This window comes from Martes martes (genome assembly GCF_963455335.1).
Source record: "Martes martes genome assembly, chromosome: 8".
Classification (NCBI taxonomy): domain Eukaryota; kingdom Metazoa; phylum Chordata; class Mammalia; order Carnivora; family Mustelidae; genus Martes; species Martes martes.
Genome location: NC_137895.1, coordinates 86,095,917 through 86,109,083, shown reverse-complemented (window position 1 = coordinate 86,109,083; position 13,167 = coordinate 86,095,917). Strand labels below are relative to the sequence as shown.

At 41.0% G+C, this 13,167-nt stretch overlaps 1 protein-coding gene across 3 annotated transcripts in view; it reads right to left on the bottom strand.

The window, feature by feature from the left end:
* ATF1 (activating transcription factor 1) overlaps positions 1-13,167 on the bottom strand; it is an 86,936-nt gene that overhangs the window by 54,057 nt on the left and 19,712 nt on the right. The gene's annotated exons all lie outside the window — the stretch shown is intronic.

The window sequence follows — 13,167 nt, the reverse complement described above, 5'->3', positions numbered from 1 at the left end:
ATAAATAAAATCTTAAAAAAAAAAGCACAATTCACAATATCTAATAACTGGGGGAGGGAGGGAAATGGGTAGTCCAAGAGACTAGATTTTTTTTTAAAAATCTAGCTTTAGGTGTTAACAAGAGATACACTTAAAGTATAAGGACACAGGGGCGCCTGGGTGGCTCAGTGGGTTAAAGCCTCTGCCTTCGGCTCAGGTCCTGATCCCAGGGTTCTGGGATCGAGCTCTGCATCGGGCTCTTTGCTCAGCAGGGAGCCTGCTTCCCTTCCTCTCTCTCTGCCTGCCTCTCTGTGTACTTGTGATCTCTGTCAAATAAATAAATAAAATCTTAAAAAAAAAATAAAAAAATAAAAAATAAAATATAAGGACACAGAAAATTTGAAAGTGAAAGCACAGGAAAAAAAGATGCCATTAAGATACTACCAAATTAAAGCCAAGTAGTATCATATTAGACTTTAATACTTTAAAAAGTATTTCTGGAAATAAAGATATAAAAAAGGGACAATTCTCCTGGAATATTCAATAATTTAAAAGCCTACAATCAAGTGCCTTCTTAGTGCAGCAGACAGCACATCATCGGTCTCATAATCTGAAACCTACAGTCATAGAATAACATGGCCTTATATGATATACTCAATCACACAGCAAAAACTGAAGAACCCACTAGAAGAAATCAGTCCACAATTATACTGGAAGATTAATACATTTCTCTCAGCCTTTGAACAAGCAGACAAAAAGTGATAAAGGTACAGAAGATTTTAGAAGATTTATTTGTTAGAGAGCAAGTTAGCAAAAGCAGGGGGAGTGTCAGGCAGAGCAAGAAGCAGGCTCTCCACTGAACAGGGAGCCCAATTCAGGACTCGATCCCAGGACCCTGGGATCATGATCTGAACTGAAGGTGGATGCTCAATGACTGAGCCACCCAGGCATCCCAAGATAGATAAAATTTAATCAACAAAATCAACTTGACCTAATGTACAGAGCTCTGCATTCAATAATCATATACTTTCTTTTCAAGCATGCACTAAACATTTTTTTAAATTTACCACAGATTCTATGAGAACAAAGTTGTATTGTAAATCAGTTCTCAGTTTATTAATTTTGGAATCAAAGTTACACATATTCTACTACTTCATAGGAAGAGGCATTAAGGAACCACAAAATTGGGGCATCTGGGTGGCTCAGTCAGTTAAGTGTCTGCCTCTTGATTTCAGCTCAGGTCATGGGACAGAGCCCCGTGTCAGGCTCTGTCCATACCAGATTCTCCACCCCCACCCCCACTTATGTACTCTCTCAAAATAAATACAATCTTAAAAAAAGAGAACCACAAAATTGCTTCTCAGATAAAATACTCAAAATTATATCATTATTTAGAAAAATGCACTGAATATGAAAAATCTGAGATACAAACTCAGTATTTTTTTAATGAACACACCAAAGGTGGGAGTCTTAGTATATGTGCTGCCGAAGCGAGCACCAAAGGTGAGAGTCTTAACCTTAAGAACAGAAACTTGCTGATTACAGTGCCTCTGAACTGTTGTAGGTGATACAATGTGGTAAACTTTCTTCTAAGGCCCAACTGTTCTTACTTCTATTATCACAAAGCCTCTTTTATCAACAGAATGCTACTGTGTGTACTCATATTTCCTTTGAAGAAACTCACATATAATCAAGATCTCCTGGGTTTCCAACATCCACACATTTTCCGTAAACTCACCAACTGTACCTACCACATTATAATACTACTACCACACTTCAATTGTGGATGAGAATATTCATTCTGTATTTGGGGGAATATTCACCTCTTATCACAGATTTTTAAGATGAGATCTCTCATGTCAAATTCTTCCATATACATTAAACTTAAATTATGAACCTGTCTGCTCTCTTAGTTCAAACATATTACTTTACATAATTTGGGGCAGTTATTTAACATATTTACAGGCCAGCTCCAGAATATTATAACACTACAGACACAATTATTATTATAAGATGATGTATCTAAATTATCCAAAAATGTCTAGAATGGGTAAAATTTCATTACAGCATGATACTTGCAAATTGTATCTACTCTCACATCCCTCCAAAGAAATCAGATATTCTTTATAAATATATATATATATATATTTTAAAGGATTTTATTTATTTATTTGACAGAGATCACAAGTAGGCAGAGAGGCAGGCAGAGAGAGAGAGGAAGAAGCAGGCTCCCTGGTGAGCAGAGAGCCCGATGTGGGGCTTGATCCCAGGACCCTGGGATCATGACCTGAGCCGAAGGCAGAGGCTTTAAGCCGCTGAGCCACCCAGGCACCCCTATAAATATATTTTCTCATACTTTCCCAAGCTAAGAGTCATCCATTCAATAAATAACTCATTTCATCCTATCTGCAAAATAAACAGATAGATGATGAGAACTGAGCTGTTCATAACTCTTAATCTGCTTTCAAAATGAAAGATCTTTTCAAGCATCCATGGAATATTCAAAATACCATAACCTAGATAATAAAAAAACTTTAACAACTTTAAAAGAATTGTATTGGGTCAGACTGGTGGCGGGTATTATGGAGGGCATGTATTGCATGGAGCACTGTACATAAAACAATGAATTCTGGTACACTGAAAAGAAATTAAAAAAATAAAAAATTAATTTAAAAAAAAAAGAATTGTAATCACACAATATGTTTTCTGACCATAATGGACTCAAACTAGAAATCAGTAACAGAATTACAACAGAACATCATTAAACACATGGACACTAAACAACACACTCCTCATTAAGCAACTGTCAAAGAGGAAGTCTAAAAAGAAATTTATGATATACACAGAAGTGAATGAAAATGGAACTGCAACATATTAAAATTGTGGAAGGCATCTCTAACATTGCTGAGAGGGAAATAATATAGCATTAAATGTTTTCAATAACAAAGACAAAAGATCTCAAATCCATAATGTAAATTATGGGAGCACCTGGCTGTTTCAGTCAGAAGAGCGTGCAACTCTTCATCTCGGGATTGAGAATTCAAGCCCCAAGCGGGGCACAGAAATTGCTAAACAACACCACCACCACCACCACAACATACAACAAACAAAAAAAATATGTCCCTCACTCAAGAAACCAGAAAAAGAAAGTAGAAAAAGATGAACAAAATAAGCTCAAAATGAGCAGATGGAAGAGAATAATAAAGATAACAGAAATCAATAAACTGAAAACAGGAAAAAAGAGAAAATCAATAAAACAAAAAGCTAGTTTTCTGGGTTGGGGCTGGTGGTAAATGAAATCTATAAACCCTGGAAAGACTGACAAAGATAAAAAAAAAAAAAAGAGAAGACACAAATCACCAATACAAGTAAGGAAACGGGTATCATTATAGACCTGTGAAAATTAATTAAAGGAAACCTTACTAAACTGGAGTGGGAGGCCAGATTTGGGGGGGGGGGTTATTACCCACTCAATGTCAATCACAGGAAGCATTACCAATTATAGGCTCTAACAGGGAAACACAGTACACTGCATTTCCTAGAAGAAACTATCCCTGCATTTAAGCTAATGAGAAACTATCATTACCCTGAACTCATGCTTTTCTCCAATGAACCTTCTTTCAAAACAACCCTTTCCAATTTCCTCCTCCTGCTCCATAAAACAATGTTCTTCTCCTGTGTTTGTGAGATGTGTCTATGGTTTTGCCACAACTCTGCATGTCTCAAATTGCAATATTCTGTTATTCCCAAATAAACCCATGTTTGCTGATAAAGTAAATGTTTTAAGGTTAATTTTTCAAAAAAGATTTATTTGAGAGAGAGAGCGCACGCGCATGCAAGCTAGCAGAGGGAGAGGGAGAGGGAGAAGGAATCGCAAGGAGACTCCCTGCCTGGCAGAGCACAGAGCCCAACACTGTGGTCAATCCCATGACCCTGAGATCATGACCTGAGCTGAAATCAAGAGTCAGATGCCTAAACAAATGAGCCACTTCAGGCACCCCTAAGGTTAATTTTTAATAATTTTTAACATCATTTGGTGATGAGAAGTGAGGTCAAGGGAAGATCCCCAATAACTGTTTGGTAAGCAAATAGGCACCCAGTAGCCACAGAGATAACTGAGTTCACTACTTTCTTACACACCCTGGAGTTTGAAGGTTAAGCTTCCCCCTATATTCAAACTCTTCTCTGTGTGTTTGGTCTCTCTAGGGTTTCTTAAAGATCTACTTTAAGGCTTTGTCTTTTCTGAGAACACTCCTTTGGCCTTCAGTCCATCTCCTTTTTAGAACCAGAGTTTTCCCACTGAACTGTACTAAATTTCAGTCTGATTCCTTTGGAACTGGGCTGTTCCTACTGGAATGTGCTGGCCTTTGGTCTGATTCCTTTTGGAACCAGGCTGTTCCTCTTGAAACAGTTCTGTTTAGGAATTGTTTTTTTGCTCTAGAAAACAAAGAAAACCCTAAAAAATGGGATCTCTGTCATCAAATTGCTTTGCAGCACCCCCCCCTTACTGGGACCCTGGCCTGATTTTATATTTATTTTAATTTTTTATTAATTTTTTTTTGAGTTTTATAGATTTATAGGTAATCTGTAAACCCAACATGGGGCTCATACTCAAAATTCTGAGATCAAGAGTCATATGCTCTTCCAACTGAGCCAGTCAGCTGCACCCATTTTATATTTCAATATTATAGTCCTTCCTCGTGCACATTTCTAGTAAACAGACCAATTTAATCAAAAGTTACTTAGGGGGTGCCTGGGTGGCTCAGTTGGTTAAGCAGCTGCCTTCGGCTCAGGTCATGATCCCGGAGTCCTGGGATCGAGTCCCGCGTCAGGCTCCTGGCTCCATGGGGAGTCTGCTTCTCCCTTTGACCTCCCCTCTCATGCTCTCTCACTCTCTCAAATAAATAAATAAAATCTTTAAAAAAAAAAAAAAGTAACTTAGAACCTCAAATGGCCATTATGGGGAACTTCCAATCCTTCCAAACTTAACTTTCCTCAAAACTGAATTGAATAGTTAAAGCTCTAAAATTGTAGAAACTGAATGGGATGTTTTGATTCATATTTTGAAGCTTCCAAATGTTATCAGGAATCTAAAATTGCCTCTCCATGGGGTGCCTGGGTGGCTCAGCCCTTAAAGAGGCTCCCTTCGGCTCAGGCTCAGGTCACGGTCCCAGGGCCCTGGGATTGAGTATTTGCCTTCAGCTCAGGTCATGATCTAAGGATCCTGGGGTCAAGCCCCACATTGGGCTCCCTGCTCAACAGGAAGCCTGCTTCTCCCTCTCCCACTCCCCCTGCTTGCCTTCCCTCTCTTGCCGCGTCTCTGTCTAATAGATAAATAAAACCTTTAAAAAAAAAAAAAAAACCTGCCTCTCCACAAAACAGAATGTCTAGACTAACTGAGGCAAACCTTTAAAAAAAGACAAAAAGGCTTGTGAGGCCGCTGTTCCCCCCTCCCTTGTCTTCTATGCCTCAGGACTGCAGCAGCCAGAGCTGAGACCGCACTTCCACCACCATCCACCATCCTGACCTCTTCTCTGTGCCCCCTGCTCCCCCATGCTAATTCTTTCACCAAACTTCCTTTTTTCTCTGAACCTCTCTCCCCACTCCCTTCCCCTGAGCCTATCAGAATCTGTCCCTTTAAAGTTATCTTTTGAGGATCCAAATGAACCCCCCAATTTCTTAGGTTCTCTGGACTAAGGCCAAATGGAGAGTCACAGTTAAAGAGTTTTGCTAAAGTGATGAAGGAAGGACCACCCCCACAATAGCTTTGCTAGAGAATTTAATAAAATTATTCAAATTCATAGTTTCTCAGATTTTTTTTAAAGATTTTATTTATTCATTTGACAGAGATCACAAGTAGGTAGAGAGGCAGGCAGGCAGAGAGGAGGAAGCAGGCTCCCTGCTGAGCAGAAAGCCCGATGCAGTGCTCAAACCCAAGACCCTGAGATCATGACCTGAGCCAAAGGCAGAAGCTTTAACCCACTGAGCCACCCAGGCGCCCAGTTTCTCAGATTTTTATCAATCAGTCCACATGCTTGTTGGTGAGGACCAGGCTAAAACTGCATGAAGCCAGCCTGATGGGAATATCCTAAAGGGGATTTAGAGAAACAAACTCTAACTTTTGGCAGGATGCTAAAACACTCAATGTAAATCTCCACTGAGCCACGGCAGTAGACTTTTCTAAGCCTGTTGACTAGAACAAGATTCAGACTTGCACACAAAAGCCTGATGAACCTGTTTTTGACCACTGCAATCAACTCCAAATTGTCTTAAAAAACTTCTAGTCCTCCTTCAGATGTTCAATCTGCCTAGGTAGCACTTAACCATGTTTATTAATGGGCTGAACCAGTTCTCCTGGGATGGGAAATTATGCCCACTCCAGATTTAGTCTAAATTTAGCAAACCAGCTTGCTAGTACCCCACAGGAGTCACCTAAAATGAAGACTGCTAAAATTCTCAACTTTTAACTCTGGCAAATGAAGGACGTTCATCAAAGCCCCCTAGTTTCTGCTATTATTGCAAAGGATCATGACACTGGAAAAAAGACTGTTACCAACTTAAGTGCTCCAGGAGCTTCAGGCATTGAGTCAGCCTAACGAATGCCCTCCTAACTCCCAATGAAGAAGCTCCAAGAAACTAGAGGTTCTTCCTAATCTTCCCTCTTAACTGGCTTGGAGCAACCACTCTCCATACTGGGAATGAATCTCTTTCTGTCCTTACTGACACGGGAGCTACACTTTTGGTGCTCAAGCCCACTGCTATAAAGTAGCCTCTGTCTCAGAGTACTAAAACAGTTCAAATAGTGGCGTCTCTAATGAACCTCAACATGTTCCTGTCTTTGAACCTATTCCCCCTTGTTTAGGGCTTTTGAGAGATACACATCCTTTTCTCTCTTAGTTCCTCTACCCCTATTCATTTGTCAAGTTGAGATTTCTTAGAAAAATACCATGTGAAATTTCTCCCAAAAGGGGAAAATAATTCTAGAATTTGACAGTAGTCATCAAGTCTACGGCCATACCACCCTGAACGCGCCCAATCTCATCTGATCTCGGAAGCTAAGCAGGGTCGGGCCTGGTTAGTACCTGGATGGGTGACAGCAGTAATCAAGATAGCTAACCAGAGGATTAGATTACCCCTGACATCTTTTATTTGCTCTGTCTCTGACGGCACTACAGCTGTCTGGGGACACTGTCATTTGGTCCTATTGGATCAACTACTTTCCTCTTTATGAGCACAATCTTCAATTTTTATTGGCAGCATCCACAGTACACCTCCCATCAATATTTAGATCCCTCAAAACCTCTCCCCAGAATGAATCAATACCCTATAAATAAAAAACCCTTTCAAGTCGGGGCACCTGGGTGGCTCAGTGGGTTAAAGCCTCTGCCTTCGGCTCAGGTCATGATCCCAGGGTCCTAGGATTGAGCCCCGCATCGGGCTCTCTGCTCAGCAGGGAGCCTGCTTCCCTTCCTCTCTCTCTGCCTGCCTCTCTGCCTACTTGTGATAACTGTCTGTCAAATAAATAAATAAAAATCTTTAAAAAAAAACAAAAAACCTTTCAAGGCATCAAGCTCATATAGAAGATTACAAAGCTCAGAGCCTCAATATCCCCTGCACTAGTACCTGTGATACCCTGGTTTTGCCTGTGAGAAAACCCAATGGCTGAAGATAGAGGTTTGTCCAGGACCTGTGGGAAATAAATATCATCATTATTCCTTGGGACCCTGTTGTTCCTAACTCCCATATGTTACTGACATTCTTTCCCACTGAAAGCAAATTGTTCACTATGTGGTGATCTATTGATCTATGTGGTGAACTGATCTATGTGGTGAATTTTTTAGTAGTCCAGTTGATAAGGGTAGCTGTTTTTCTTTCACTTGGGAAAAACAGGCATACACTGGGACAGTAATGCCCCAGGGTTACATACACAGTCCTCTGACTTTTCACGATCCCTGAAAGCTGATTTGGATGACATAAAGTTTTCTGTAGGCCCTGCTTGGTCACAATACGGAGCTGATTAGCTTCTCTGTTGCTCTTCTCAAATCTCTTCACAGGAGTCAGCATCACTAGTTAAAACTTCCAGCTATAAGGGGATATAAAGTCTCCAAAAAAACCAAAACCAAAAACAAGAAAACCCTGCAGTTTGCTCCAATTCAGGTTCGATACATAGGGCACCTGATCTTGAAACAAGGTGCACATTTGGATCCAGGAAGGCTTCATGACACCCTAAACTTTCCAAAACCTAAAACTACACCAATTACAAGGTTTTCTTGGACTGGCTGGCTACCATTGAAAGTGGATTCCAAACTTATTTTTTATGGCTCAATCTCTATATGCTTTACTAAAAAAATTACCAACCTGATGCTACCATTTAAAAGGTCAGGAGGATATAGCTTTTGAGACTTTTATAGATTTTTTAAAAAGACTTACTTATTTATTTGAAAGAGAGAGAGCATGCACGCAAGAGAGCGTGCAGGGGTGGGGAGAGGGCAGAAGGAGAGGGAGAGAATCCTAAGCAGATCTGCACTGAGCATGGATGCCAACATGGGGCTCTATCTCATGACCCTGAGATCACAACCCAAGACGAAACCAAGAGCCAGATGTTCAACTGACCGTTCCACTCAGGTACCCAGCTTTTGAGACTTTAAAGAAAAGCCTAATAAAGCCCCCGGCCCTCAGACCTCCTAATTATCAACTTCCCTTTCTCCTCTTTTTATGTGAGAGGGAAGGGAATGTCTTGGAGTAGTCATCCAAAAACATGGGAACCATCATCGACCCACAGGTAATATGACCAACAACTGGAGCCTGGGGCTCTGAGCCCCTTTGCCTCAGAGCCATTCCTGCCACTTCCCTTTTAGTTAAAGTCACTGAAGAAATAATCCTAGGGGAATCCCTTTAACCCTCTGTGCCCCATGCAGTAATTCCTGAATTCTACTCATGCTCAGCACTTCTCAGTCATCTCACCTCCTAGGACATCCTGCTGCCAACGGCTCCTCACAGAACTCTTCCTTGCTGCAATAACCTTAACCCTGCTAGTCCTCTCCCCTCCTTCACTGACAAAACCCCTCATGGCTGCTTAATGCTGACAGACCATCTTCTGACTCTCTGTGACAATTAACACAAAACTCCTCTAGCCACTGCAGATTTTTAATGATTTACTGATGGTTCTATTTAAAGGACGAAAATGCAAGGTGCCTGGGTGGCTCTGTTGGTCAAGTATCTGCCTTCAGCTCCGGTCATGATCTTAGGGTCCTGGGATTGAACCCTGCATCAGGCTTCCTGCTCAGGGGGTAGTCTGCATTTCCCTCTGCCCCTTCCCCCTATTTAGTGCTCTCTCTCTCTCTCTCAAATAAACAAAATCTTTAGGGGAAAAAAAGGATGAAAATGCTGAACATCATGCTAGGTATGCTATTACAACTTGCTTTGAAGTCACTGAGGCAGCACCTTTATCTCTGGCTACATTTTATGAATTTTATGAATTCATAAAAATTCATTTTTTACAGGCTGAATTTTATGCCCTCACTCAGGCTTGTACACTGGCCAAAGGTAAAACTGCAAACACTTATACCCATTGTCAGTATGCCTTTGGGACGTATGGAAACTAAGGTTTCCTTACCTCTAATGGGAATAAAATTTAAAATGGCTCCTATGTCCAAAATTTACTAGATGCCATACTTTTATTGCTGCTCTGGCTATTGAACCTCTGAGAGGGAGGTTCCTGGGCATTCCAGACTCAACTTCCTGGGCACCAGAGTAAACCTTGCTGATATAGTCACCAAAAACACTGCTCTCAAGGAAACCAATAGCCAAACCTCTGTCATGGTCCAAAGGGATGTTCTCCCCAATTATCATTTGAGAAAACTAGTAAGAGATACCCAACAATTAGCCCCAGAGAGGGAAAAACAATACTGGAAATCTAGTAATTGTTGTTTCCATAAAAAGAGAATGCTAGTTTGGACCAAATGATAATCCAGCCCTAACCAAAATTCCAATGTTCCCACCTTCTACTCTGTGTGCATTAAACTATTCATCTACTGACAAAATGATAAGATATCATTCACGAACCAATACCAGTAGAGAAATACTAATAAGGCTACAAAAAGTGCCTATCCTCATGTGTTCTGCCAGGCCAAAGAACAACTGAGAGGAACTGGTTTGCACAAAAGGATTTCATATGCTTCCCTGTCTCATGGATATGTAAGAATGATTTAGTTATGGTTTGCATACTTTCTCAGTGGGCTGAAGCTTTCCTCATAGAGGAGCCAGTATTTTTTCTGTGCCTAAAATTCTGATGGAAAAGATTATCCCTACCTGGAGAACTTTTCTCTGAACTTCACAGTGATTGGGAAACCCATTTTTCTAGTCAAAGGGCTTCAACAAATCTGTGCTGTTTGGCCGTTTTTACAACACTTTCATTGCACATACCATCTTCAATCCTCAGGGTCAGTCAAACACATATATGGCACTATTAACTGGCAAAATTTGTAGAGAACATCCAAACACCCTGGCTAACAGTACTGTTAGTCCTTCCAAATTTCAGATTCTCCCCCTTTAGAATTCACAGATTCTCATTTCTTGAGATAGTCACAGGACATTAATACACTTGGCCCCTGACTCCTCTGAACCACAGTTGATAAAAAAGATATACTCCAATGTCTAAAGGCCTAACTGTTTCTATTTAAAATAACCATGCATTGGGACGCCTGCGTGGCTCAGTCGGTTAAACGTCTGCCTTCGGCTCAGGTCATGATCCCAGGGTCCTGGGATCGAGTCCCACATCATGATGTTTGCTGGAAATGGCCTTATAGTTACTGCTAACCACCGTGTGCCGCCAAACTCTAAGAAACAGATTCTTGGACTCATGTGACACATCTGAAGAAAGCACCAAGCCCTGACTGGTCCTGCACGCCACCTGGTGACCTGAAAGTTAAGATTTCCGGAAACTGAAGCAGGGGACATCTGACAAGACAGCTTTCCCAAGATGTCTGGATGAGGCCTGTGTACCTTTTTCTCACTACTGCTTCTTCTCATTTGTGGAAAGACAATGAATGCCCTTGTCTGCATTTCCCAAACCCTTGTTTGAAGGGAGGGAAACCTCTTGTTTTGATTATGGCCTTTCAGAAAGAGCCTCACTGTGATCCCATGACAAATTAATTTTTCACTCGCTTCTTCTAAAAGGTTCGGAATTCACAAAAGTCTTTCTTTCATCTGAACTACTAAGTGACTCTGGATTCTTATCCAAATTCATGGTTCTCTGAATTTGCAACCTTACCAACTGCAACACATTGGGTTCCAAACAGTTCTTTCAAGATAACAATGCTGTGTTAAAATGGGTGGCTCAGTCCTAAAGCGTCTGCCTTCAACTCAGGTCGTGGTCGTAGGGTCCTGGGATGGAGCCCCACTCGGGTTGCCTGCTTGGCGGGGAACCTGCTTCTCCCTCTCCCACTCCCCCTGCTTTTGTTCCCTCTCTCGCAGTATCTGTCTCTGTCAAATAAATAAAAATCTTTAAAATAAAATAAAATGTCTTTGAGGTTTTGCTGTTCTGCAGAAATTTTTCAGCTATTGCTTCATGTTTATACCTGCACTGTATCTTCTAAAATGCACTGTTAATTCCTTCTTTGTGCTCTTGCTATATTCACTATTCTGCTTTCATGGCAGCTTGAAGTGGAGACTTCCAAGAAGCATAAACAACTTCAGGTTTGCTTCCACAGGGTAACTTTTCTCCCATATGCTGGAAAAAGTGTCAATAAATATTTTTAGTTGGCTACTTTCAGATCTAGGATTCCAGTTTAAAACCACTACACAATTTGGAATCATCATGTTACTTTCTTCTGTATTTGCTGCCTATCGAGCTTTTGTAAAAATGATGTTCCCAATAAGGAAATGACCTTCGGAGCTTACGATCTTGGTAAATATGGACTATAAGGTGGGCAGTGCCTGAAAGTTCTCCCTCCTAACCTTCCTAGTTACTCAAATGTAACCTTAACTGGTTTCCAATTCTATGCACTTTCTGTCTGATGCCGGCCATGACAACCAGGAAACATCTTTCCTGGCACTGAGGGTCAAAAGGTCACTGAATTAAGAAAACCTGACTTTTGATCAGTTATGCTTTCAGGGAAGATCTTGATCAAAGGGGGTAAATATGAAAACTAACAAAGGGAAACCTCACTAAAGTGGAGTTGGGAAGCCAGAAGGGGGAGCCCTTCCACTCAGCGGCAATTACTCCAAAAGAATGGTTAACAGGAAGGAATTCATTTACAGGCCCCCAAAGGCAAGATGCACACTGCACCTCCTACAAGAAACTGACTAGCCCTGCAACTCAGTCAATGAGAAACAATTATCACCCTGAACTGGTGCTTTTCTTCAATGGACTTTCTTTCAAAATAACCACTCTGTGTGGTGGGGGGGATGTGGGGGGGGGGAACACCTGAGTGGCTCAGTCAGTTAAGCATCTGCCTTCAGCTCAGGTCATAATCCCAGGGTCCTGAGATCGGGCCCCACATTGGGCTCCAGGCTCCCTGCTTCCTGAGAGCCTGCTTCTCCCTCTCCTCCCGGACTGTGCTCTCTCTCACTATCTCTGTCACTCTCTCTCTCTCTCTCAAATAAATAAATAAAATCTTAAAAAAATAAATAAGTAAACAACCACTGCCAACTCTCTCCTCTTCCTTCTCCATAAAATAATGTTTCTCTCCTTTGTTTATGGGACCTGTCTATGGTTTTGCTAGAGCCTGCATGTCCTGGATTGCAATTTTCTGTTATTCCTGAATAAACTTATTTTTGCTGGTAAATTAACTGACTGTTAGATTTTTAAGGTCAACAGACCCTACAGCCATTAAGTGGGAAAGGGTAATACTACGAACAACTCTACATTCATAAATGTGACAACTCAGAAGTAATGCATCAATTTCTTGAAAACCACAAACTACCAAAATTCAGCCATGAGAAAATAGCCTGAATAGTCCTGTAAAGAAATTCCAGGCTCTAGTTTCACTGGAGAGTTTTATCAAACATTTAAAGGACAATTAACGCCAATTTTATACAATCTCTTCCAGAAGAGAGAAGAGGAAGGAGTATTTCCCGACTTGTTTTATGAGGCCCAAGACATTACAAAAAAAGAAAACCACAAACTATTATCTCATGAATTTAGATGCAAAATCCTCAACAAAGTATTAGCAAACAGAATCTAGC